Genomic DNA, 24334 nt, shown 5'->3' with positions numbered 1-24334 from the left:
GGAAACACATTAACATTTTCAAAAATTATTTTTTCCTTAAAAAAATCCTCTGCTTTTGTTAGCACCAACAACTATCACTCTGGGTGCTACAGTAACAGGTAATTTTCTTATCTGAAGCTGGCTGGGGTTTTTTCCCCCTGACTTGCTCTGTTTCCTCATAAGTCAGATGGTAATGCATAGTTGTGTTAAGTTAATGTTATTAATTCTAATTAAAATTTGTGAGAAATAAGCACTTTCATTATCTAGGGACGAACAACCACTTCAAGAACCATATCAGGGTCATTTCCAGTTCAGTTTGTGATTTCTTTCTAAACATCAGTTGTCTGCTCACAATGCAGGAAGGAGCATCAGATTACTGGAAGGTAAATTTTTCTGATTAAAGTTCTAAACTTTAAGCCATCTGCTTTCTGTAGGTTCACTAATAACTTCAGGAACTACCATCTCAGGTAAATATGTTGTTCTATCCAATTGCTTCTAAACTGCAATTTATAATATAATATATAATTGTTTAAAAGTAATTTTTAATATTTCACTAAACATTGTATCTAAATTCTCTCTTATAGGACCAGAAACCACTCTGATAACTGCAGTATTAAATTATATAGTATTTTAACAGATTATTAATAAACAGTACCAATTTTTGCATATTTTGCTTGGTGACACTTTGTTTTTTTTCAAAAAAGTGGGATTTTAAATTAAAATTTAAACCTAAAATATTTTGCTTTTGATAGGACCAACCACCATATTGTGTAATTTTAATTCTGACTCTGGTTCTTTTTTTAAACTTATTTCCTCATAATTCAGAAGGTATCATCAATTTTTTTAAGTTAAAGTTATTATTTCTATTACAATTTTGAAATATAAAACATCTAATTTTTATATGACCTGGAACTACAGCATCAGGTAAGTTTTAATTTGGTTTGAAGTGGTATAGCAAATTTAATAATAATGATAAATAATAGGTCACATTGTTTCAAATTCTTGGAGTTCCTTTATAATGCATAATGTAGCATATTACAGTTTAAATTTGATATCAATATTATTCTAGCAATTATCCTATATAATAATAGGCCAGTGCCAGTCATTCATGGAATCATGGTGTAATGATAGCCTATGCGCAAAGGCCAGGAGATGGTATAGAAAGTCGGGCCATAGAAGCGCAAACAGCACAGACAGACATGTGGTCACTGGTGGAGTCCATCCCACTGGCATCTGAATAATGGAGAGAGCCACGGCCACTGGCAAAGCCCATCCTGCCAGCTGGCAAAGAGGGGATAAAACTGTGAGACTACCAGGCGGAGATCCCATCCTGTGAGCAGCCAAAGAGCAGAGAAAGGGCAGGAGGAATGTGATTTCACAAGGTGGCCTGGTAACTAAGGTGCTGATGAAGTACCCAACCCTGCCAGCAAAAGGAAGAAGATTCAAGGAGCTCTGGGGTGAGTCCGGGGGGGGGGGAGGGGAGGATAGTGGAAAGGAAAGGGTTGTGAGTGAGAGGGGATAGGGAAGGCAAGGGGGTATCTGAGAAGGGATAGCAGGGAAGCCCAGAAGGTAGGCAAAGGGGAGTGTGAGTGAGATGAAAGGGGAAGAAAGTAGAAGGGGATATTGAGAACAAAAGAGGACAAAAGAGGGAGGTGAAATGAGAGAGAAACAGAGAGGGACAAGACTATACTAAAAGAGGTGAGTGGGAAAGAATATGCCACACACACACACACACACACACACACACACACACACACACACATATACACTCATATCCATGAAGACCACTCATGCCCATTTCATCCAATCACATACACTCCACACAGCACCCACCAGTACCCACAGTGTTCTTACTCATCCCCACACAGCACCTACACTGTTCCCACTCATCCCCTACCAGTAGTAATAGTAGTAGTAGGAGTCCAGCATGGCAGAAGGTGGCAATGATCAAAGGGTCCAGCAGAAGAGGAAACCCCAGTGAAGTGAGGGGAAAAGGAGTGAGCAGAAGGGAAGAGTATGAGAGGAGCGGAAGGGAGTGTATGTCTGGAGGGGTGGGGAGGAGAGAAGACATGAGTGGGGAGGAGGGTGAGTGCACAGGAAGGGAGAATGAGTGAATAGCTGACAGAAAGGAAGCATAGGGAAGGGAGAGAGGAGGGGGAGCAGGGAAATGGTATGTGAGGAAGAGGGGAGAAAATGGAAGAGTGCAAAGCAAGTAAAAAAGCATGGGGCATGCACTCACACACACACACACACACACTGTACCCCCCCCCCCCCCACCACCACCACTACACACATATACAGACATCTATCAGAAACAAACCAAACAGTCCTCATTCACAGACACACAAATACCCAGCCCCCCACTCAGCACTATACCCATATTCACAGAGGCACACACTCCTCTAGGGATGTGCAGCCAAAAAGTTTTCGTTGCATTCATGATTCGGATTCGTCGGGGCGCAAATGCGTTACATTCGGCCATATGGCGCCCCGATGCGTTAATACGGCGAGTTCAATTCATGTCCCAGCTACAATTAAAATTAACTACAACCCCCCACCCTCCTGACCCCCCCCAAGACTTACCAAAACTCCCTGGTGGTCCAGTGGGGAGTCCAGAAGCCATCCCTGCATTCTCACACCCTCGTTTGCCAGTTTCATCATGGCGCCGATAGCCTATGTCACAGGAGCTACCGGTGCCATTGGTCAGCCCCTGTCACATGGTCACCGGCGCCATCTTGTGCTCCTACCATGTGACAGGGGCTGACCAATGGCACCGGTAGCCCCTGTGACATAGTATGGGCAAAGGCTATCTGCGCCATTTTGAGTCCTGGCATCGGACGGCCGGCGTGCAGGAGGTCGCTCCCGGACCCCCATTGGACCCACAGGGACTTTTGGCCAGCTTGGGGGGGCCTCCTGACCCCCACAAGACTTGCCAAAAGTCCAGCGGGGGTCCGGGAGCGACCTCCTGCACGCCGGCCGTCCGATGCCGGGACTCAAAATGGCGCCGATCGCCTTTGCCCTGAGACTCAAAATGGCGCTGATCGCCTTTGCCCTGAGACTCAAAATGGCGCCGATCGCCTTTGCCCTCACTATGTGTGACATAGTGAGGGCAAAGGCGATCGGCACCATTTTGAGTATTGGCATCAGAGGGCCGGCGTGCAGGAGGTCGCTCCCGGACCCCCGCTGGACTTTTGGCAAGTCTTGTGGGGATCAGGAGGCCCCCCCAAGCTGGCCAAAAGTCCCTGTGGGTCCAACGGAGGTCCCGGAGCGACCTCCTGCACACCGGCCGTCCGATGCCAGGACTCAAAATGGCGCCGATAGCCTTTGCCCATACTATGTCACAGGGGCTACCGGTGCCATTGGTCAGCCCCTGTCACATGGTAGGAGCACAAGATGGCGCCGGTGACCATGTGACAGGGGCTGACCAATGGCACCGGTAGCCTCTGTGACACAGGCTATCGGCGCCATGATGAAACCAGCAAACGAGGGTGTGAGAATGCAGGGATGGCTTCTGGACTCCTCGCTGGACCACCAGGGAGTTTTGGTAAGTCTTGGGGGGGTCAGGAGGGTGGGGGGTTTAAATTTTTATTTAGGAGGCCGAATAAAACAGAAATCTGTTAAATACGTGGGGAGTCGCGATGCGTTTCGCCTCCCCACGTATTTAACAGATAGGACAAAATAAGTTGCGGATTTCAAATACGTGGAAAACGGATGCACACCCCTACACTCCTCTACTCCTCACTCAGAAAGAGAACCACAGTCCACTCATAGATACACACAAACCAACATTCTCTACCCTCACTCATATGCACATTCACACCCCGATGAAGGATACACACAGGTCCACTCAGAGACCCATCCACAGTCCCTGTTTACACAAACATAGGCAAAGACACACAACTATTATCCATGCCCTCCACTCACTGCTGCAGAGCTGCCAAGTTACCTAGTTACAGGAGAGAGACTTATTGTCCAGTCCTAGTTTTAACTTACATCCCAAAGCAGTATGGCATTTGTAGTTCCTGATTCAATCCATTCTTACCATGGCTGCATCAGGAAGGGGTTCTCAGAAATCCAGGACTGGCCTAATATCTCCTTCCTGGAACTGGATAATTTGACAGTTGTCTCACTAAGACGCAAACGTTTACATCATCCAGTCATACATACACACATTCACTCAACCTCCACAGTAACATACTAAGCACCAGTTTGGAATGTCTTAGGGGATTGGGGATCCTATTTTGTGCCATTATTGGAGGGAATAAGGGCTTACTGATGGTGGTGTTGAGTTTGGGGTGAGGGAGTTTAAATAGTGTAGAGACTGAATGGAGGGACCTTAGTGGTTGATGGGGTTGGCTGTATATATAGACATGGGCAGAGGACAATTACAGGATTTGAGGATACTTGTTTAACCCATTATACCCTATCATTTTTCATGGCCTTTTCTCCTAGTAATGTATCTAAAGCATCTCCTCCTAACAGCACCTACACTTACTCCTGATTTTACATCCAAGTTATATAATTTATGCCATGGATTAGTTGTAATTTTTGTACATTTTATGCTGTTTATGAAAGTAGCTAGATAATTAAATTTTAATATAATTTTTGTAAGTTTAACACATAACATAGAAAGTTACTAAATTCTTCATACAGCTTTTTGGAACAGTTCTTTTCAGTTGAGTAAGGCTATGGCACAATTGTACAAAGGTTTTTGATAAAGAAGCTGATCAGCTTTGGGTTGCTCCAGAGGATTATAAACCAGGTTAGGAATTAGTTTAATGGGTATTGATAAGAAGGTCATAATAAATTGAATTCATAACAAAGAGGACTATTCTTTGAGTGCCAGTGAAGAAATCTTGAGTCCAGTTCTGCTCAGTATTTCCAAAAGTGATTCTGAAGACGGGATGTAGAGATAATTGTGTCTTTAGAGATGTGCCCGGGTGGGGGGAGGGGGGGGGGACTGGAAAATATAAATGCACCTGAGACATATTTGAGTATTTGCCAACTGGAACTTTTGCAAAAAGCAAAAGAGTCAAAGGCAAGCATATTGTTCTTGGAGTATTCTTACCTGATAATTACAAGTTTGTCAAACAGAGGTACTAAGCAGTGATGTTAGAGGAATAGAGGGGTACACAAGAAAAAGTATAAACAAAAGAAAAATATCTTAATCCCTTGGAACAAATAATTGGTAAAATCTCAACTTGAGAATTGAACGCAATTTTGATTCTGCATATCCAAAAGGATATAGGGCACATATAGAAAGTATATTTTAGAGCCACCAACAGTGCAGAACTTGCTTTAAATCAACCTAGGAGATGAGTAATTAGAACCTAATTAAAAATATGTGCCAGAGAAGAGCAGGGAGAGTGATGATACTTTAGATTCATTAACCTTTTTAAACTCTAAATAAAGCACAATGGGCAAATATTTTTCAGTGAAAATGAAGCTCTATAAGAAAGGGTTATGGTAAGAGGCTGAAATGTGATAGATACACTAGTAACAGGCTGTTGAAATACTTCTTTATGGTTAGATTGCTGATCTAAAGAGCCACCCAGTAGGCATCTTGGAAGCAAAAATGATATTCATGAAAGTTGGGATAAGCACAGAGGATTAACAACAAGTGAGGTAATACCATATAAGATGGAGATATTTAGTATTGCAGCATGTAAAGAAGATAAGAAGAATAGATGGCCTGGTAGTCATTATCTGGTAGATATTCAGGGCCGGATTTTAAAAACTCTACGTGTGTACATCCTCTGGATATACATGCGTAGGGGGGGTACGCGCGCCAGGCCTATTTTAAAAAGGCCCAGCGATGCACGTAAATCCCTGGGATGCGTGTAAGTCCCGGGGCTTTACTAAAGGGGCGGTCTGGGGTTGGGGCGGGGGTGGGGCCAGAGGCCTCCTACACAGCAACCATTGCCACTGTGTTGGAGCATCGCGTGCCGGCAGGCTGCTGGTGCGCACAACTTGCGCCTGCCCAGAGGCAGGCGCAAAAGGTAAGACAAAGGTTGGGGGGGGGAGGTTTAGAGTAGGGCTAGGGGGAGGAAAGGTTAGGGGAAGGGGTAGGAAGGCCAGGCTAGGGGGCAGGGTATAAGGGAAGGCAGCGTGGCTCGGCACGCGCAATGTGCACAATTGTGCACCCCCTTGCGCGCGTTGACACCCAATTTTATAACATGCGTGCGCCTGCGCAAGTATGTTATAAAATCGGGCATACATGTGTGCGCGCCGGATAGCGCACACACTTGTACGCCCATGAGCACATTTTAAAATCTACCACTCAGTGTTTCTATCCTTATCTTTTGATGTTTGTTGAGAATTAAAAAATAGCAAATTATTTCTTTTTTTATAATAGGATCATCAACCAATTTAGGCACTACCGAATCAGGTAAATATATTTCTTTATCAGATTTTTTAAAATTCCATGAATATTCTCATACCTAGAAAGTGCAACAACTTTAAATGTGATTTTGTTATTTACATTTAAATTATAGAGCTGATTTTTCCAAAGGTTTAACGTGCAGAATTGGGCTTTTGAAAATTGCCTGGGTGTGGGGATCATACATGTAAAAAAAGCTATTTCATGTGTACTTTTGTTCGTATTAGAAAGGGGTGTTTCCAGAGGCAGAGTAGGGGAGGGGAAACTAGAGATGTGAATCGTGTCCTCGATCGTCTTAACGATCGATTTCGGCTGGGAGGGGGAGGGAATCGTATTGTTGCCGTTTGGGTGTGTAAACTATCGTGAAAAATCGTTAAAATCGTGAGCCGGCACACTAAACCCCCCTAAAATCCCACCCCGACCCTTTAAATTAAATCCCCCACCCTCCCGAACCCCCTCCCCAAATGCTTTAAATTACCTGGGGATCCGGCAGTGGTCTAGAACGGTGGCGGTCCGGAACGGCCCCCTCAATAGAATCGTGTTGTCTTCAGCCGGCGCCATTTTTCAAAATGGCCGCCGCAAAATGGCGGCGGCCATAGACAAAAACGATTCGACGCAGGAGGTCGTTCCGGACCCCCGCTGGACTTTTGGCAAGTCTTGTGGGGGTCAGGAGGCCCCCCCAAGCTGGCCAAAATTTTCCTGGGAGTCCAGCGGGGTTCCGGGAGCGATTTCTTGCCGCGAATCGTTTTCGTACGGAAAATGGCGCCGGCAGGAGATCGACTGCAGGAGGTCGTTCAGCGGCTGAACGACCTCCTGCAGTCGATCTCCTGCCGGCGCCATTCAGCGGCTGAATGACCTCCTGCAGTCGATCTCCTGCCGGCGCCATTTTCCATACGAAAACGATTCGTGGCAAGAAATCGCTCCCGGAACCCCGCTGGACTCCCAGGAAAATTTTGGCCAGCTTGGGGGGGCCTCCTGACCCCCACAAGACTTGCCAAAAGTGCAGCGGGGGTCCGGAACGACCTCCTGCGTCGAATCGTTTTTGTCTATGGCCGCCGCCATTTTGCGGCGGCCATTTTGAAAAATGGCACCGGCTGAAGACAACATGATTCTATTGAGGGGGCCGTTCCGGACCGCCGCCGTTCTGGACCACCGCCGGATCCCCAGGTAATTTAAAGCATTGGGGGGGGGGTTGGGAGGGGGGGGGATTTAATTTAAAGGGTCGGGGGTGGGTTTTAGGGGGTTTTAGTGTGCCGGTTTTCCTGCCCTCCCCCTTCCCCCGATTTACAATTTTTTAACGATAAATCGGGGGAATTGGTATTGTATCGTGGCCCTAACGATTTTTTGACGATTTAAAATATATCGGACGATATTTTAAATCGTCAAAAAACGATTCACATCCCTAGGGGAAACCATGTCCTCAGATGCTTTGAGATTTTGGAAATAATGCACATATATTTATGCATACACATTGATGTCTGCTCCCTAGCAGGTGTAAATATGTGTGTGCATATTGTATTGGGATTCATACATGCCAGCTCATTTTCAAAGCAGACTTCCACATGTAAGTCCATAATGAAAACTCAGACTGAAGTCTACATGAACTTTCTACACATGGACTTCAGCCCTAAGTGGGCTGTGATAAAATTGCCCTCATAGTATATCAATCTTATATTTCTGAGAGTAATTTCCAAAGGAACTTCTGTGGTTAAAATACTCACAGAAATGTTCCTTTAGAAAATTGCACCACAGAATGTTCATCTGCTGCTGGTAAGTTGAACTTGTTGGGAAAGAATGCATAAAATCTTAAAAAAAAAAATTATTAATGTGTTAAACTATTATTGGATGCTTATATTGTGTTTTAGTTTTTAAGGCTAGTATATGCAATTGTTAAGAATTGTGTGTCTTTTGGATTAATTTTCTGAGGCCTGGATTTATCAAAATGCACTAAATTTGCATGTGATAGGAAAAGGGGTGTGTTTTATGACAATAGGCAGTTTATGCTAATACCTATGTGAAGTGCTATCTTAGTACACTTTGTGATCAGTGCCAGAATTGATGTATTTCAGAGAGCGAGTGAGAGAGAGAGAGTGTGAGCACCTACCCGTAATGGCTTCATGCTAGATGGGTATTTATACATCTATGGGAGGCCCACCTAGTAACTTGAGGTGAGGTTTATGTATTAGTGTAGGGGTTAGGGGCCACTTTGACATTCAAAGTGAGACGTACGAACAGAACAGTGCTCTCTTGTGAAGATTTGATGACCTTCGGAGTGAGGAAACTCACCCAAAGAGAGAGTAAGAAAAGAGGAGGGAGAGAGACCATCTTGCTGCCCACAGCTGAAGGAATCCGGGGCATGCGGCTGCTGGCTGAAACCCGATGGTGATCCTACAGCTGGGTTTGGTGATGTCAGGGGCGGACCCCGCGAGAGGAAACAGGAAGCCCTATAAAATCGGGCTGTGAGAGGTGCGCAGCAGACGCCGGCACGCTTGCCCAAGCCTAAGGGGCGCGCGGCATGTCAGGCTTTGCCTGGCTTTGCCTGGATCCGCCTGAGACCATCTTTGACGGATTATTGAGGTAAAGAGTTTTCAGTCTCTCTTGTCTGGCTCTATCTACGGGTCAACTTTGTGGGATATTATTCTGGCATTACAGAAAGAGGAAGTTGCTTAAATCTCTCTGGTAACTGTTGCTTTATTAAAATATGCCTCCGAAGAGGAAAGGAAAGGTGAGGGTGTTCCCCTCTCTCCCTTTACCTTCCCCAATACAACCAGAGATAAGCCGCTTCATGGTCTCACCCGCATTAAATAAGGCAGGAACCGAGGAGCCTGGTGTGCCTGTCAGTCAGGGAGGACTGGCAGTACCTGCAGAGGAGGCCTCCCTTAGTCCTAATATAGGACTGCCACCTTCGCAGAGAACGGAAATGGGATTTCTGGAGAAGCTTCTGTAGAGATCATTGCTTCCAGCTTTGCAGCTGGAACCCATGATACCTGTATTAAAGAACTGGACTCTCAAGAAGCTGTGGGTATTGAAGGAGCAGAAGGAGGAATGGAATTGTTGTCCCCCCACAAAGGGTTGGAGACTCAGCTGACCAACGGGACACCCCCTATCCCATTAAACTGCCCTGTGGTGGTTACTTTAGACACTTTATGGGAGATGATGGCCGGAATGCTTAATAATATTAAAGGGTTGGAGAATAAAGTGGATGCAATGAGTACTGGACACCAAAGAGAGTTTCTCCAAACTCAAAAACAAATTAAAGATTCTATTGATAGAATTAAATTTTTAGAATTGAATGATAAGAAAAATCAAAATTTTCAATTAGCAGTTGCTAAGGATAGTGATAATATGGCAAAGAGGATTGAAATCCTTGAAAACAATTCCAAGCATTTAAACTTAAGGTTTCTTAACTTCCCCAGAATAATTGGGGAACTTCCCCTAATTTCTTTTAAAAAATTTCTTATTGAATGTCTTGGTTTTGGATTAGAGGAATCTCCTGTAGTTATCAACTGCTATTTTTTACCTAAACCTAGAAATGTGATACCACAAGAAGTAGATCAAATGTTTCAAGGTGATTTAACTAATTTTCTCGAGGACTCTTCAGCACAGGTTATTGATAGGGGCACTTTACTTGCAACGTTTTCATCAATAAATGATATAAATCTTGTTATGAAAAAATATTTTGCTAAGTTCCCCATCAGTTACCTGGGGAAAGATCTTAAAGTGTTTCCAGACTTAGCTGCGTCCACACAGCTTAGGTGGAAATCCTTTCTGGGTTTTCGCCAGGAGGCTATTGCTTTGGGGTTTTCCTTTGTTCTGAGATTCCCCTGCAAATGTCTAATTTCTAAGCAAGATGAAGTCTTTATTTTCTTTACACCTGACCATTTAAAATCCAGAAACTCCAGGGTTGCAGTCTCAAAAATTATCCCCATAACACATGCAGATCTGGAGCTCAGCCATTGGAAGGCTGAGCTCCAGAGTCTCAATGCATGGATGACATGATGTTGTAGGAAACAGGGTTTAATATTTGTTAGGAACTGAGGAACCATCTGGGGAAGGGGGAGCCTCTTCTGATTGGATGGACTCCACCTTAACCAGAGTGGAACCAGGCTGCTGGTGCTAACATTTCAAAAGGAGATAGAGCAGCTTTTAAACTAGGGAGAAAGTTGACATTTGCTCAGAAGAATATAGGTTGGATGGATGTATCTTCCAAAGATAATTTCAAGTCAGAAAAGCTACAATATCCCAGTAGGAAGGTTGTATTTAAGGCTGAAGTAGCCAATGCAGACATAGACAAAGAACACCCAGATGTGAATGACTCAAAACTGCCTTTATCACTTGCTAACATGCAAGTTTTGAATACAAACAGAAATGAAAGTACAAATAAAAAAAACATACTTTAAATTGATTGTTTGAGAATGCCAGAAGTCTGAGTGGTAAGATTGTGGTGTGTTGGAATGTATAGCATTATATGAGGATATAGACATTATAGTCATTTCAGAGACATGGTGGAAGGAGGATAACCAATGGAACACTATGATACCAAGGTACAAATTATATTATAGTGATATGGCAGATCAAATTGATGGAGGGGTGGCACTATATAAAAAAGATGGTGTTACTCTTGTCGGTCGCAGACGACGGCGACTGCTGTTGCTCATTTCCTTCTTTGCAGCTTTGACTCCGCTGTGAAGACTTGCAGCCTCCGCCAGCTATCGCTGGCCTGACCACCGTTCCCAGGCCTCCCTGGATGCTGTGGACGCTGCCGACCACTATCTTGCCCTCGGAATCCCCTAGGCATGCACGCGCATGCATGGGCCAGTCTTAAGCACGTCATGGTGGGAACCTTGGGGGCATTCCCTCTGGATGACTTCAGCCTTCCAGGACATTTAAGCTGGCTGGTCCTGCCTACCTATGACTTGACAATGAGTTCCCTCATTGCTGAATCCGCTCCGCTCACTACAGACTTCCCGTTCTAGTTCCTACTCCTTTGGTGTGAGATGCTCTGGGTAACTGCTCCTCGGGGGCCCTTCCTCTTCTCTGGCTATCCCCTCCTCGTAGAGCCTTTTACCTTGGACAGCTGTCGCCCCATTTCCTGGGGCTTCTCTTGGAACCTTCGCTACTGTGAGTACCTCTGCTCTACGGACCACTACTGTATCATCTCTAGTGTGGAACCTTCATCGATGTATCCCGTGCTGTGGGCCACTACAGTATCATCTCCTCTGAGGACCCCTCACTGGTGTGCCCTGCTTCATGGATCACTATCGTATCATCTCTATTGATGAGCCTCATCGGTGTACCCCGCTCTGCAGACCACTGCATATCTTCACTACAGAGGTATTCCCCCTTGGGTATACCCCACCGCACAGACTCTGAGACTTTCTCCTGCACTCCCCACTTCACGGGCAGTGCCTTTCTATTTTTCTAATAAAGACTCTATTCCACAGCTGTGTCTGATGTCTGCTGAGACCTCACCTCCCAATGGTAAGGCTCACAAGTCTCCTCCCTGTGGGCGGTACCATCTCTCACCTTAGCCCAGGGCCCACTTACCTACAAATCCTAACAGATGACATAGAGTAAAGCATGATAAAAATCCTATAGAAAACAAAGGGGTAGATTTACAAAGGGTTACACGCGTAAGATATGCGCATAACCCTCGAAAAGCTGCCCCAAGCTGCCCCTGCGCATGCAAGCCCTGGGACGCGCGTATGTCCCGGGGCTTGCAAAAAGGAGCAGGGCATGGGCGGTCCTAGGTGGTCCTGGGGTGGGGCATGGGTGTGGCTGGAGCCTCCAGGCACAGCGGCCATTTGCCGCTGTGCCCGGGATCGCGGGGCAGTCGGCGCGCATAAGTTCTTCAACAAAGGTATGGGGTTTTTTTTAGATAGGGCTGGGGGGAGCGAGTTAGGAAGGGGAAGGTGGGGGGAGGCAGAAGGAACGTTCCCTCCGAGGCCGCTCTGATTTCGGAACGGCCTTGGAGGGAACGGAGGAAGGCTGCGCGGCTCGACGCGTGCAAGTTGCACAATTGTGCATCCCTTGCACTCACCAACCCTGTTATAAAATCGGGCGTAGATTTGTTTGCACTGGGTTACATGAACAAATCTACGCCGACGCGCATCTTTTAAAATTTGGCCCAAAATGTACTGTGGTATCTTTCGGGCGGATTTTAAAAGCCCTGCTCGCATAAATCCGCCCGGATCGGCGCGCGCAGGTCCCGGGGTTTTTCCAAGGGGGCGTGTCGGGGGCGGGACCGGATGATGCGGCGTTTCGGGGGCAGGGCGGGACCAGGGGCGTGGCGCCAGCCCAGGGGCGTGGTCCAGGCCTCCGGACCAGCGCCCGGGTCGGAAGATGGCGCGCCAGCAGTCCGCTGGCGCGCGTAGATTTAAGTCTGCTTCTCGCAGGCGTAAATCTAGGGACAAAGGTAAGGGGGGGTTTAGATAGGGCTGGGGGGGTTAGGTAGGGGAAGGGAGGGGAAGGTGAGGGGAGGGCGAAAGGAAGTTCCCTCTGAGGCCGCTCCGATTTCGGAGCGGCCTCGGAGGGAACGGAGGCAGGCTGCGCGGCTCGGCGCGTATAACAGGATTTTAGAGGAAACGCGCGGCTATGCGCGTATCTTATAAAATCCTGCGTACTTTTGTTTGCGCCTGCTGCGCAAACAAAAGTAAGCGATCACGCTTTCTTTTTAAAAATCTACCCCTTTATGCATAGAAATTCTATATGTGATAAGGATGTGAATCATGTGCCCGATTGTCTTAACGATCGGGTTCGGCTAGAGGGGGAAAAAAATCTGATCGGAGGTGATGTGAATCGGAATAGGTTCCGATTCACATCGTTATTTTTTTTTTAGTAAGGCCCGACCCCTTAAAATTGACCTCTTACCTTTCCCCACCCTCCCGAATCCCCCCAAAACTTTTTACGATTACCTGGTGGTCCAGTGGGGTCACGGGGACTGATCTCCTGCTCTCGGGCCATCGGCGCCATTTTGGCTGCCACTCAAAAATGGCGCCGATGGCCCGATAAAAAAACCCCCCACCAGACCCTTTAAAAACGACCCCTTAGCTTCCCCCACCCTCCCAAGCCCCCCAAAACATTTTAAAATTACCTGGTGGTCTAGTGGTGGTCCCGGGAGCGATCTCCCGTTCTCGGGCCGTCGGCTGCCACTCATAAAGATGGCGCCGATGGCCCTTTGTCCTTACCATGTGACAGGGTATCCGTGCCATTGGCCGGCTCCTGTCACATGGTAGGAGCACTGGATGGCTGGCGCCATCTTTACGATGGCTACGGCCATCTTTAAATACGGCGGTGGCCATCTTTATGATGGTGGCGGCCATCTTTAAAGATGGCGCCGGCCAGCCAGTGCTCCTACCATGTGACAGGGACCGGCCAATGGCATGGATACCCTGTCATATGGTAAGGGCAAAAGGCCATCGGCGCCATCTTTATGAGTGGCAGCTGATGGCCCGAGAACAGGAGATCGCTCCCGGGACCACCACTAGACCACCAGGTAATTTTAAAATGTTTTGGGGGGATCGGGAGGGTGGGGGAAGCTAAGGTGTTGTTTTTAAAGGGTCGGGTGGGTTTTTTTTTATCGGGCCATCGGCACCATTTTTGAGTGGCAGCCAAAATGGCGCCGATGGACTGAGAGCGGGAGATTGGTCCCCGCGCCCCCACTGGACCACCAGGTACTCGTAAAAAAGTTTTGGAGGGGTTCGGGAGGGTGGGGGAAGGTAAGGGATTAATTTTATAGGGTCGGGTGGGTTTAGGGGTTGTTTTGGTGTGCCGGTTTTCCCCGCCCTCCCCCGATTTACGATTTTTCACGATAAATCGGGGGAATTTCTATTGTATCACGACCTTTAACGATTTTTGACGATTTAAAAAATATCTGACGATTTTTTAAAATCGTCAAAAAACGATTCACATCCCTAATATGTGATGGGTAAGAGTATAGCAGTGGGTATATATTACTGGCCAACTGGCCACAATGAGAAACATACTGAAATGCGAGCTGAAATTAAAAAAGAAAATAAATTTGGCAACACAATAATAAAGGGAAATTTCAATTACTTCGGTATTTCTCCTTGGGACATGCTAGAGAGTTTACATTTATTGATGCCATAAATAACTGCTTCATGAAGCATCTCGTCCTAGAACCGAGAGGGGCAACTACTTTAGATCTAGTCAGTGCAATACACAGGCTGGTACAAGTGGTTGCTGTGGTGATGCTACTAAGCAATAATGATCATAATGCAATCAAGTTTGACATAGTCACTGGAGGAAGGACATTAAGTAAAACTATTGCAGTAGCATTATGCTAAAAATGGAGACTATGATAGAATGAGGAAATTAGAAGAAAAGTAAAAGGAGAGGTTGCAAGGGTTAAATGTTTGCATGAGGCATGGATATTGAAGAATGGATCATTTGTTGCTACATAAGGGAAGTACAATTGGTTTTAAAACATTGAAAATTATATTTAAAAAATCATTATAATCTCTGGACTTGAAGCTTGAAATAATATGCTTAGAAAAGGCTTTATTCCATTGGCTTGAAGCTAGCTTGTATGAGGATTCTTTCTCATATATTATAGCTCATTAAGGGGTAGATTTTAAAGAAGCGCGTGAGCGTACATGTGCGCGCGCTACCAAGTGTGCACACATGCACACCCAATTTTATAACATGAGCATGCAGGTGTGCGCATGTTATAAAATCGGAGGTCAGCGCGCACAAGGGGGTGCACAATATTGCACCCTGCGTGCGCCAACTCTCGTAGCCTTCACCCATTCCCTTCCCCCTACTCTATCCTTCCCACCCCTTTCTCTATCCTTCCATCCACTAGCCCTATTCTAACTCCCCCCCCAACCTCTATCCTACCTTTTGTGCCTGCCTCTGGGTAGGCGCAAGTTGTACGTGCCAGCAGCTTGCCGGTATGCGAACCTCCAACAGAGTGGCAAATGGCTGCTGTGCCAGAGGCCTCTGGCCCAGCCCTTGGACCACCCCGCCCCTTTTTTGAAGTCCTGGGACTTGGACGCATCCCGGGGTTTTATGCGTCACTGGCCTTTATAAAATAAGGCCGGTGCGTGTAACCCCCCACTCCCATGTGTGTAAATCCACTGGATTTACACGCATAGAGCTTTGAAAATTCGGCCTTAATTATTGATATACATAAAGTAATTTGGCCTTGCTTGAAGACATTTTAAACATTATTAAATGCTTGATTAATTTTTGTTCATCTGCTTTTGTATCCTTGGCATAGATTTATCAAAATGCTATAAATATAACAGAAAAGTGCCCACGATAAAAAAAATGGCATGGTTAGGCTAATTACCCCACTCCCACATCACATAGGTAATTTCCACAAGGCGTGATAAATTTATCAAACCTGTGCTATTTTTCACTTCATGTGTTGATTAATACACCATGGGCATGTTACCGGAGTAAAGAATTTTTATTGCACATGACATCAGAGAGAGAGAACAAGCCTAAGCCTTATATAGAACATCAATATGTCGGTCTCTATTTATACCACTGTAAGAGACAAAGATGCAGCATTCAGTTGAGAATTTAGCTGATTGAAGGTGTTGGTCAAAGTCTCTAATGTCCTTTGCTGTTCAATCAGATGCTGGGCCAGGCCAGAGGTGGCCTGGATGGCTGAGAGCTGAGCTGGGTCCATGGAGATAGCAATCTGTTATGTTTTTGTAAGAATGTGAACTCTTGGGCTGAGATGAGAGGTGTCTTTGCCCACAGGGAGGAGTCCTGTGAGCCTCACCGTCAGCAGGCATAGTCTCAGTGGCATGGAACACAGCTAGAGGTAGAGACTTTATTAAGAAGGAAGGAAAAAGTAATGTACACAGAGTTGTAGATGTAATAATACAGACCTGGGCAATTGGGGAATACCCAGAGTGAGAGCACAGATGAGAAGATCCGGTAGTGACCCGTGGAGTGGGGTACAGTGGGGATCCCCTCTGACGAATATAGGCACTTCAGGAATACAGATCCGGTGGTGGCCCGAGGCTCGGGGCCCCCTGTACAGTAGATGTTGAAGAGCTGGTGAGATGCCGGAACCGGAAGTGGCTCCTGTAGTTGGTACGTCGATACTCTGCAGTGCAGGAAAGCTGAATAACTTCTACTGAAGGAAGCGGTAGTGGCCCGAGGGTCGGGGTACACCGCGGGAATTCCTCAATACAGTAGAAGTCAATAGAGGTACTCACAAGAGATGGTTCCAGAAAAGAGGAAGACCTGAGAAGCAGGTCTGGTAGCGGTCAAGCAGGTAGGCCCTTCGAGGAGCAGACTCTGGAATTTGTTGCCAGAGAATGTGGTTCGTGCAGTTAGTATAGCTGTGTTTAAAAAAGGATTGGATAAGTTCTTGGAGGAGAAGTCCATTACCTGCTATTAAGTTCACTTAGAGAATAGCCACTGCCATTAGCAATGGTTACATGGAATAGACTTAGTTTTTGGGTACTTGCCAGGTTCTTATGGCCTGGATTGGCCACTGTTGGAAACAGGATGCTGGGCTTGATGGACCCTTGGTCTGACCCAGTATGGCATTTTCTTATGTTCTTATGTTCTTATGACGTAGGGGAGCCCCCAAGGAGCGGGTTCTCAGAGCGTTAGATGCCACAACCAAAGTCAGGAACAGGAAGTCCTTGAATGAGGTGGATTCAGCAAGATGGAACTCTTTGCTAACTCAAGGAAGGCAAGGGCCGGTCAGATTAAATACACTAGCGGATTGACGTCATCGGGAGGGGATGTCCCCGAGGTTCTCACCATGACGTGTTCAAAGGAGGCCCTTGCACACGTGCATGTGCCTAAGTAATTCTGGGTCCAAGATAGTGGTCAGCAGCGCCCACGCTGTCCCGGGAACGCCGGAGAGGTCGGTGGAGATTAGCAGACACCGCCATTCTTCCCAGACTTGATGGTGCAGGGAAAAAAGAGGTGAGCATGAGAGGTCTCAGCCGTCTGTGACCGACAGGCTTAACAGAGGGGGTGATTTTAATTGTTTCCTTTTCTTTTAGATGCTTATGCTTAGATATGTTAGCTTCTTTCCAATTAAATATTCAAAAGAGTATTTTAAAACCCCAGCCCATGCATCAATTAGTAGATTTGGGGGACTTAACTCTTTATTGGGAGAAAAGGGGATAAGCGCATAAAACTGGGAAAGATGGCGCATCCCACTTTTAAAATCCCCCAATTTACATGTTAGACATTGGATTTGCCTGTCCACTTAAATTCAGTGTGCATGTGTGCACGGCGAGTCTATTTCATAAGATAAATACATAGAATGTCACAAGTGATAAAATAGACACATCCATAGGTAACAAGCCATAAGAACATAAGAACCTGCCATACAGGGTCAGACCAAGGGTCCATCAAGCCCAGCATCCTGTTTCCAACAGTGGCCAATCCAAGCATAAGAACCTGTCAAGCCGACAAATTGTTGCACTGGGAGTGGACCCTTGGCCTGGTGCAGGATTGCTACGGCCCTCTGGTCAGACCCGGAGAGCACCTGCCACCAGGAGGCGGAGCACAGGAGGAGACAGAGGCTAGCTGGAGCCTTGCCAATAGCAACCCGGGGTTCCCTCAGGTTGAGCCCTTGGTTACCCAGGCCGCCTGGACTTAGGTGGGCATCACAGGGTCTCCTAGTGAGAGAAAGTTCAAAGGAGTGCCCACCATGAACAAGGGTGCACAGTTGGTGTTCAGACTGGGAAGTCCGGAGGTCGCAGGAGGCCGGAAGAGAGTGTCCGAGTGTATAGCGAGAATCAAGGCCAGAGTATCAGTCCAGATGGTCAGCCAGGCAGGGTCAGTAACAGAGGTGAATCCGGGCATGGTCAGTTCAAGCAGAAGGTCAAGTTCCAGGTGGCAGTCAAGAGTAATGGGAGTTCCAGGCAGAGGTCAAGTCAGGCGGCAGAGAGTAGTCAGGGAACAGGCAAAGGTCAGTACCATGAGATCAGTCCGAAGGGTACTTCTAGGAATGGAGAGAAGAAGGAGCAGGAGACACTGGAACAGGAGACACAGGAGATGCTGGAACGGGAGACACTGGAGACGTTGGAACAGGAGACGCTGGAATGGGAGATGCTGGAACAGAGAGATTGGAACAGGAGACACATGAGCAAGACACTGGAACACCAGAAGGCAAACTAGAGACACCAGAGTATATGACCTGAAGCAGCACTCAATGTTAGTCCTGCCGGATCTTACGAGAAGGGCCAATGGGCGGAATGGTACCCCAGGAAGCGGACAGCCAGAGGCTTGATCCGGGGTGAGCGCTTTTCAAAGCAGATGTGGCCCAAATCCTTGGCGGGGAATACCCAATTGCCAAAGCTACGAGCAAAGGGCCGGGCTGTGGTATATATATATATATATTAACCTTGCATGAGTGATGTCAGATTCGGGCTTGGGACTTTAAATCAGCTGTATCTTGGCTGTCCGCAATTGAGTAGTGAGCTGCAGAACCCGTTTGTTTAGAACGGTTTGGCGATGAGCAGTATAGGAAATTATGTCACTCCTCAGAACCGCATTGGCCATATACCAGAATAGGGTATGTTGAGCCCTATGCTCCCGATTCAGTTTTTCATAATCGGACCATCTCTCATCTAAATATTGTTGAAACTTCCTATCTTCGGCTAAGTAAAAAGGAAACCGCCAGTCTCTAGCCGACTGCGAGGTAGTGTGAAAATGCATATCAACCCACATTGGGGCATGATCAGATATCATAATGCCTTCAATGCCAGCTCATATACCTTAGAAAAGGCGTGGCAACTGGTGAGAAAATAGTCAATATGGGAGTAGGTGGCATTTCCCCCAGGTGTAAAGCATGCCAGGTTTCAACCAAGGGTAAAGCTCTTTCTAGGAAAGCAGGACCCTTTCCCTTCCCCGTTTCCCTACACCAATTTTGGGAAGCATCTAATTGAGGGTCCCAGATGGTGTTGAAGTTCCCCCCTTTAATATGCGTATCCTTGATATAAGGAAGCAAATGTTGGTAGAGGACTTGAAAGAACGCCGGGCGATAAGTATTAGAGATGTGCTTCGTTTTTAGGTATCGGGTCAGGCTTCGGTCGGCTGCTTCGTGCAAAAATTTAGTTTTTTCACGTGTCATTTTTTTTTTTCGACAAACGGAGTTAGTGCGCACTAACGGGCATACTGCGTACTATCTCGGCGTTAGTGCGAACTAACAAAAAGTGCAACTTAAAAGTTAAAACGTATCAATTTATGAGGAGTTCGTTAGCTGGAGGTATGGTTCTGGTTTCCCACTGGTTCGTTCCACCTTGAAGACAGCCAATGGGAATGTAGAACCATTACTTTAACTCATCCGGCGTAGTGCGCACTAATGCGAGTCAGTGCGCACTATGGCATAATATGTGTGCACTACCTCTAGTTAGTGTGCACTAACTTGGACATGCTCTGTGGTGTCCCCAGGGGCCATTTTGCTTCTACTACACACACTAACAAAGCTACAGAGACAGAGAGTGAGATAGTCACACAGTGTGCAGCAGACTCTACTTTGTCATTAGTCAAGTGTACGTAAGTACAGCTCAAATTCTACCACTGTAAGTATATAAGGTTTTGTTTTAGTTTTTCTACAGTATTATTATATAGTTACTTTACTAGTAGTTTAGTTATATAGTTAGTTAATGCACTTTTTTTCGGTAAAGTAGCATAAAATAATATAAAAATAATATTAAATGAAGTTACATTAGGGGAAATTAAAAGTTTAACCCACAAAGTACTTCATTTTATTTTATGCTAGTTTAGTGAAAAAAAAAATAGTTTAACACAGAGATTGTCAGTGTCACCAGTGGGGTGGGGGGGAGGAGGTGAAGGGTGAGACAGCTCTCTCCCTGCATTACTAGTGAGAGGCTGGCTTCACAGATGGGGGGGAGCTGCCTGACCCTCACTCATCCCCTCACCCATTTCCCAGCCAGTGAATGGTGTGTGGGTGAGGGGGGAGGATGGTGAAGGGTCAGACAGCTCCCTCCCTGCATTATTAGTGTGAGGCTGGCTTCATAGATGGGGGGGGGGGGGGGAGCTGCCTGGCCCCTCCCTGCATTAGTGTGTCAGCTTCTGAACAAACAGCTGTCCTATAGCACATACCGTTTTTTCATATTCTTTTTTATTTTCTCATGGTAGGATGGAAAGTGAAAGGGAATCCGGTGAGGACAGGGAAAGGGAGTCTGAATCCTCTCCACCGTCCTCCTCCAAGGTGGCAGCTGCCAAAAAAGACAGGTCCAGGAAGCCCCCCTTTACGTGGGCTGATGTGGACCTCCTGGCTCGGCTAATCCTCCTGGATGAGAGGAACCTCTATACCCCCCCAGGCAGCAGGCCTAACCTAGAAAGGGAGACTGCTGCCTGGGCCTCTCTCCAGGAGGAGTTTTGCCAGCGGGCCTCCTACCCTCATGAGGTTGAATACATCAAGAAGAAAGGTGAGAGATAATAATGTTGGTCATATTATTTAATTATAATTATGTATATTATTTTGTCATTGAAAATTGAATAGAGTATGATAGTACTAGCTACAGTAGCTAGTAGCATAGAGTGAGTTATATAATTGTAAAGTAATAACTACTAGGGATGTGAATCGTTTTTTGACGATTTAAAAACATCGTCAGATAATTTTTAAATCATCAAAAATTGTTAGAGTGCGCGATACAATACAAATTCCCCCGATTTATCGTCAAAAATCGTTAAATTGGGCACGGGAATTATTTGGGGGGAGGGCGGGAAAACCGGCACACCAAAACAACCCCTAAACCCACCCCGACCCTTTAAAACCTATCCCTTACCCTCCCGAACCCCCCCAAATGTTAAATTACCTGGTGGTCCAGTGGGGGGGGGGGGGGGGGGGGTGCCGGCGCGATCTCCCGCTCTAGGGCCATCGGCGCCATTTTGGCTGCCACTAATATAAATGGCGCCGATGGCCCAATTAAAAAAAACCCCACCCTTTAAAACCAATCCCTTACCCTCCCCCACCCTCCCGAACGCCCCTAAAACCTTACCTGGTGGTCCAGTGGGGGGCGGGTCCCGGCGCGATCTCCCGCTCTCGGGCCATCGGCGCCATTTTGGCTGCCACTAAAATAAATGGCGCCGATGGCCCGATAAAAAAAAAAACCCCACCCGACCCTTTAAACCGACCCACTTAGCCTCCCCCACCTTCCCGACCTCCCCTAAAACCTTTTAAAATTACCTGGTGGTCGGGGCGCGGGGAGCGATCTCCTGCTCTCGGGCAATCGGCTGCGACTCATAAAGATGGCGCCGATGGCCCTTACCATGTGACAGGGTAGCCGTGCCATTGGCCGGTCCCTGTCACATGGTAGGAGCACTGGATGGCCGGCGCCAGGCCATCGGTGCCATTTTTTTTTAGTGCAGCTGATGGCCTGGGAATGGGAGATTGCTCCCCGTGGCCCCCCTGGACCACCAGGTATGTGTAAAAAGTTTTTTTGGGGGGGGGGTCGGGAGAGAGGGGGAGGCTAAGGGGGTAATTTTAAAGTGTCGGGGTGGGGTTTTTTTTTATCGGCGCGGGCCTCACTAAAAAAAATTAGTGATGTGAATTGGAATCGGAACCAATCCTAATTCACATCTCTAACAATCAGATTCCCCCCCCCCCCCCCCCCCCCCCAGCCGAACCCGATCGTTAAAATGATCGGGCACACGATTCACATCCCTAACTACTATAACTAATAACAGTTATAATTTTAAATAAATATATTTTAAAAGAACAGAAATACTAGTAGCTTGCTAGCTACTAGTGTACCACCCTTACCCTGTACTATACTATTATTAATACTTATTAACTAGACTACAAAGGAAAGAAAATTATCTGTGGTATATTATTGATATTTATATTTATCGTTTTGAAATGGTGGTATTTGGGATTTTGAATGCCACATTGAAATATAAATGAAATAGTATTTTGTTATTACTAACTTTTCTATGTTGCATAAAAAATAATCTAGTAGGTCAAGGCAAAACTTGGGCATGTTGTAATAATTAATCAATGTTATTCTTTTTCCTGTATATTCCTCTAATTCTCAGGTTGCGATTTGCGAATGCACGAGGGTAGGTGGCTCAAGGAGATCCGCTGAACCATGACCCATCCCTTGCCTGGTAGGTTGTTTTCAGTATACTACAGAAGTACACAAATGTTATTCAATTAATTGTAATGGAATTTATGTTTAATTATGTTTATTTCCTATAACAGTGAAGAAATCCTTGTGTCTGATCTCATTCTTGTTTTTAAAATTTTAACTGTTGTTCTCTGAATTTTGATCTGTCTTGTACAGAACCACACCCAGGCAGGGATGAGGCGGGGCTTCCTGGGCCTAGCAGGAGGCAGAGCTGCCACAGGAGAAGGACACAGGCACCAGCGAGGGCTAGTGGTCAAGGTAATAATATATATGGGCCAGTATAGTAGTATATTATCTGAGGCTGAAAAACAAAATCATTTTTTTTATATCAGTCAGTTATAGTGGCTGGGGAATGTGGGGATGTGTGTATTTATTTATTTATTTGTATATATTAAATGACACTGATTGACTACAAGAGTAAACTAAGGAATGGAAGGAGAAAGAAAAGAAGAGATTTGTTTATAGTGTACCTCCTACCATCATATTCTGTCTAACCTGAGAGAGACTCCATTATTTCTCCTTCCAATCCTTCAAATTATGTATTATATCTAATCTATGTAGATTGATTTGATATCCCTCCGCTCTCCCCCTCCCTCCTTCTCCCCTGTGATAGACTCCTCATTTTCCTATAACCCTCAAGGTTAATAAACTAAGTAAGGGGTAGATTATTTTATAACCTTGCTCGCACGCGTCCAGTATTTGCTTATTTATTTGCCATATATGACTATGTAAGTAATGTATTGTTCTGTGTCTCATGTTGAATTTTTTTTTTACATTTCTTTAAAGGAGGAGAGGAACATCAACTTGAACCGGCAGCAGCAGCCCAGCGGCCAAGCACCAGCACCAGCACCAGTACTTCCTCCAGGATCTCCTTCTAGCTGTAAATGCTGTGCAGTTTTCAAAGCTGGAGGAGATCCTGCAGGAAGTACGGCAGTTCAAGGCGAAATATGATGACGACTTCATGATGTTACAGCAGAAGGTCATAGACGTGCAGGAGAGTGTCAGCAATGTGGAGAGGAGGTTGTCAGCCCTGGAGGAGGCCCCTCAGGAGCAGAGGGAAATGGCTTCTCCTCCTCAAGAGATGCCTCATGAGGAGGAGATGCCAGTTCCCTCTGCTCCAGAGCAGGCTCCTCCAGGGTTGGCACCCTCCTCTCCACATGAGTCTGACCCTGCTGCAACATCAAGAAGTCAAGGCATCATATTTCGCCTTGGCCTGGTCTCCTCCACTCATTTTTTTTTTTAATAGAAAATAAAAAAATATATGTTTTTATTTTAGTTAAATTTGTTAAAATAAATTATATATATTATTGAAAATGTCTGTTTGTTCTTTTTTATATATTATTTCTGAGTTATTTAACTAATAATAATTAATTATTCCAAAATTAAATAGTATTGTACTACTAAATTACAGACAGCAGACATGTACGGATGTACATCGTAATATAATCCAACAAATTTCAGTGTTTTTGTACTAAGTATGGCACTCAGTCAGTCATACACTTCCATAAAACATTCAGTCTGGTTGAATTAGCACAAGTTGTATACTTGTGAGCAGTAGCGTCAACGTCAAGGCTTCAACCATGGCTACTGACCATTCACACATCTTTCAACCTGGCCAATGCAATATTGTGCAGTGTGCAGCACTCAAGCTACTGCAATGACTCACACGTCGATACCAAAAATTGCTGCATGACCAAGAGAGCCATTTGAAGCAGAAAATGTAATGCTTGTGATACTAAGGTAGGAGTAAGAAGAAAGCAGAATCAGGAAAAAAAAATCATTCAGAAATGTGCAACTGCTGGGTGCTCAGTTTTCTTTTTTTGTTAGGATTTCTTAAGGTCTTTTGTTTGTTCCACATGATTCTGATCTC

At 45.9% G+C, this 24334-nt stretch overlaps 1 long non-coding RNA gene across 2 annotated transcripts; it reads left to right on the top strand.

Moving 5' to 3' along the window:
- Nucleotides 1-727: 727 nt before the first annotated feature.
- On the top strand, nucleotides 728-23529 carry LOC115099062. Of its 2 annotated transcripts, XR_003858675.1 has the most exons (7): nucleotides 728-1436; nucleotides 5510-5604; nucleotides 6335-6367; nucleotides 20471-20763; nucleotides 22373-22444; nucleotides 22621-22722; nucleotides 23251-23529. It is a non-coding gene; the product is annotated as an uncharacterized LOC115099062 (long non-coding RNA). The 2 variants fall into 2 exon arrangements; XR_003858674.1 differs by lacking the exon at nucleotides 728-1436 and having other exon boundaries at nucleotides 3651-5604.
- Nucleotides 23530-24334: the final 805 nt, after the last annotated feature.

This window comes from Rhinatrema bivittatum, chromosome 9 (assembly GCF_901001135.1).
Source record: "Rhinatrema bivittatum chromosome 9, aRhiBiv1.1, whole genome shotgun sequence".
Lineage (NCBI taxonomy): Eukaryota > Metazoa > Chordata > Amphibia > Gymnophiona > Rhinatrematidae > Rhinatrema > Rhinatrema bivittatum.
This window is presented reverse-complemented; position numbering and strand designations above follow the sequence as displayed.